Below are 4,437 nucleotides of genomic sequence, written 5' to 3'. Positions count from 1 at the left end.
TTGATGCACTGCTGCACAAGGTCCGCCTAGAGTGTGCTCACTTGCGGCGTTCCAGCACGGCAAAATCGCGCATTGCGGCTCTGCAGTGCCGACACCGCCTGCCGGAACATCGCATCATATGTGACCTACCTACCAGGTGGAATTCCACGTTACATATGTTGGAGCGGTTGTGTGAGCAGCAGCAAGCTGTAATGGAGTACCAGCTGCATCAGGCGCAAAGAAGTCGCACTCCGCGCCGTTCAGACTTCACAACCACAGAGTGGGCCACTATGAAGGACGTCTGCCAGGTTTTGCGTCCCTTCGATTATTCCTCGCGGATGGCGGGTGCAGATGATGCACTAGTCAGCATGACTGTCCCCCTTATCTGCCTGCTTGAAAAATCACTGCAAGCGCTAAGGGATGATGTTGTGGAAGAGGTGGAGGATGAGGATTCAGCATTTCCATCATCTTCTGGACAGTCAGCGCCACGTGGTTCCTCACAAACGCGTAGGCAGGGGACACTTTGTGAGGAGGATGAGGAGGAGTCAATGGAGGAGGAAGACATCCGTCCAGAGGAGGGAGTTACACAATTGTCCAGTACTCAGTGTGTACAGCGAGGGTGGGGTGATGACGAGTGGGCAGAGATCACGCCTCCAGCAGGGGACAGCGTTTCTTGGCCAGTTGGCAGTCTGCAGCACATGGTGGATTACATGCTGCAGTGCCTGAGAAACGACCGCCGCATCGCCCACATTCTCAACATGTCTGATTATTGGGTGTTCACCCTCCTCGATCCTCGCTACCGGGACAACGTAGAAAGCCTCATCACACCGTTGAACCGGGAGCGAAAAATGCGGGAGTACCAAGACACACTGGTGAATTCCATCATCTTCTCCATTCCAAGTGAGAGAAGTGCTGCTAGTGCATTACAAAGCAGCTCAGTGCGTCCAGGCAGTGGTGGAGGCTCTGCACAAAGAGGGAGCAGAAGCAGTGCCTCTGCCCAAGGCAAGACCAGTATGGCCCAACTGTGTCACAGTTTTTTGTGCCCACCACAAAAGTCTACACCATCACAGACGGCTCCAGTCAGCAGGAGGCAACGGTTCCGTCAGATGGTGACAGACTACATGTCTTGCCCTCTTGCTGTACTCCCAGACGGCTCTTCCCCTTTCAAGTTTTGGGTCTCAAAGCTGGATACATGGCCAGAGCTAAGCCAGTATGCATTGGAGGTGCTGGCTTGCCCTGCGGCTAGTGTATTATCGGAACGTGCCTTTAGTGCTGCAGGTGGTGTACTAACTGACCGTCGCATGCGACTATCCTCCGATAACGTTGACCGGCTTACTTTCCTGAAAATGAACAAGGCCTGGATCTCGAAGGAATTTGCCACTCCTCTTCCTGATTAAATAATTAGGTGACTGTCTTCAGTATCCAGGTCTCCTGTTGTGTTCATCTTTCTACCACCTGAACTTTAATTCCTGGGCTCCAACACCGCCAGTTGAGGCTCAGAAGTGCCGTCTGCACAGTCAAAACATACGACCCAGTGTTATTGGGTTTCAGTAACGTCAGCTGATCCCCAGCTGTGTAGCCGCCAATGTGTCCTGCGACCGCCACGCTGACACAACAACTGAAATGTAAGGGAACCTGTCCCCCCCCCCCCCCCAAGGCGTTTGTTACTGAAAGAGCCACCTTGTGCAGCAGTAATGCTGCACAAGGAAAAGGTAGCTATTTTTGTTTAGCTCCTTGCACACGCAGAACTTAACACTTATAAAATGTGTCCACTGATACCGTAAAACCGTCCCGGAGGTGGGACTTTCCTTCGTAATATGACGCAGCACAGCTGTCATTCCTACCCCCTTGGCGCCGTGCCCCGGCTCCTCAGCGTTGTTTGATTCCGTCCCGGAGCCTGCGCTGTTATGTTATCCCTTGGCCAGGCACACTTAGCGCTGCCCCTCTTCTGTTCCCCAGCTGTGTGTGTGGCAATCCCTCCTATCTCCTCCACCTCCTTCTCCTGCTGTCCCTGGGCTCCAACACCGCTAGTTGTTGCCTGGTAGTGCTGTACGCACAGTCAACAGTCGCTCCTCTGTTATTGGGGTTCAGTAACGTCAGCTGTTCCCCAGCTGTGTGTGTGGCAATCCCTCCTATCTCCTCCACCTCCTCCTCCTGCTGTCCCTGGGCTCCAACACCGCTAGTTGTTGCCTGGTAGTGCTGTACGCACAGTCAACAGTCGCTCCTCTGTTATTGGGGTTCAGTAACGTCAGCTGTTCCCCAGCTGTGTGTGTGGCAATCCCTCCTATCTCCTCCACCTCCTCCTCCTGCTGTCCCTGGGCTACAACACCGCTAGTTGTTGCCTGGTAGTGCTGTACGCACAGTCAACAGTCGCTCCTCTGTTATTGGGGTTCAGTAACGTCAGCTGTTCCCCAGCTGTGTGTGTGGCAATCCCTCCTATCTCCTCCACCTCCTCCTCCTGCTGTCCCTGGGCTACAACACCGCTAGTTGTTGCCTGGTAGTGCTGTACGCACAGTCAACAGTCGCTCCTCTGTTATTGGGGTTCAGTAACGTCAGCTGTTCCCCAGCTGTGTGTGTGGCAATCCCTCCTATCTCCTCCACCTCCTCCTCCTGCTGTCCCTGGGCTCCAACACCGCTAGTTGTTGCCTGGTAGTGCTGTGCGCACAGTCAACAGTCGCTCCTCTGTTATTGGGGTTCAGTAACATCAGCTGTTCCCCAGCTGTGTGTGTGGCAATCCCTCCTATCTCCTCCACCTCCTCCTCCTGCTGTCCCTGGGCTCCAACACCGCTAGTTGTTGCCTGGTAGTGCTGTACGCACAGTCAACAGTCGCTCCTCTGTTATTGGGGTTCAGTAACGTCAGCTGTTCCCCAGCTGTGTGTGTGGCAATCCCTCCTATCTCCTACACCTCCTCCTCCTGCTGTCCCTGGGCTACAACACCGCTAGTTGTTGTCCAGAAGTGCTGTCCGCACAGAGCCAAACACCTCGCCAATGTGTTAGTGGGGTTCAGTAATGCCTGCTGCTCCCCTGCTGTGTATACGGCAACGTGTCATGCGACCGCCACGCAGGCACAACAGCTTAAATTTAAGGGAACCTGTCCCCCCCCCCCCGAGGCGTTTGTTACTGAAAGAGCCACCTTGTGCAGCAGTAATAATGATGCAAAAGGAAAAAGTGGCTCTTTTTGTGGTGCTCCTTGCACACGCTGAACTTGACACTTATGAAATGTGTCCCCTCACACCGTTAAACCGTCCGGTCGGAGGGACTTTCCTTTGTCATGTGACGCAGCACAGCTGTCATTCTTACCCCCTTGGCGCCGTGCGCCGCCTCCTCAGCGTTGTTTGAATCTGTCCCGGAGCCTGCGCTGTTATGTTAGCCCTTGTCCATGCACACATTTTGCGCTGCCCATCTTCTGACATCATTTGGTGTCAGGCTGGCTGCGCCTGTGCGGCCGCGCTGGACGAGATCCCGCCTCGTAGTGTCTTCTGATTTAATCCCACTGCGGGCCTGTGATCCATGGACATGCGCAGTGCATATCTTAACCTCCGCCTCTCTCTCATCTCCCTCAGCCTTCTTCAGACTGTGCGCCGTCAGCTGATCCCTAATAGCATGCCACGGCCATGACGCCGCACAGTCTGAAGAAGCTGGAAGGAGGGGAGTGAGAGGCAAGGATATGCACTGCGCATGCCCATGGATCACAGGTCCGCAGAGTGATTACATTAGATGACACAGCGAGGCGGGATCTTGGCCAGCGCAGCCGCACAGGCGCAGCAAGCCTGACACCAAATGATGTCAGGAGATGGGCAGCGCAAAATGTGTGCATGGACAAGGGCTAACATAACAGCGCAGGCTCCGGGACAGATTCAAACAACGCTGAGGAGGCGGCGCACGGCGCCAAGGGGGTAAGAATGACAGCTGTGCTGCGTCACATGACAAAGGAAAGTCCCTCCGACCGGACGGTTTAACGGTGTGAGGGGACACATTTCATAAGTGTCAAGTTCAGCGTTTGCAAGGACCATAATTAAAAGAGCTAAGTTTACCTTTTCCAGCATTAGTGCTGTACAATATGGCTCTTTCAGCTACAAACCCCTGGGGGAGAGGGGGTTAAAGGTTCCCTTTCAACTTGCTCCAGTGCAGGCTTCGGCCTACACTATGCTCCTCCTGCTGACCCTGGTGTTGTGATTTTGCTTTTTGCTCCCTCTAGTGGTTATTAGTGATTTGACTCTGGAGCTTCTGTCTTTTCCTATATCCTCACCTGGGCCGTTAGTTCAGGGGCGTTGCTATATAAGCTCCCTGGACCTTCAGTTCAATGCCTGGCATCGTTGATATCAGAGCTAATCTGTTGTGCTCTTGTCCTATGATCCTGGTTCCTGTATTTCAAGCTAAGTCTGCTTCTTTACTTTTTGCTTTTGTTTTGTTTGGTATTTTTGTCCAGCTTGTTCCAATCTGTATCCTGACCTTTGC

This window comes from Ranitomeya variabilis, chromosome 3 (genome assembly GCF_051348905.1).
Source record: "Ranitomeya variabilis isolate aRanVar5 chromosome 3, aRanVar5.hap1, whole genome shotgun sequence".
Taxonomy (NCBI): Eukaryota; Metazoa; Chordata; class Amphibia; order Anura; family Dendrobatidae; genus Ranitomeya; species Ranitomeya variabilis.
This window is presented reverse-complemented; position numbering follows the sequence as displayed.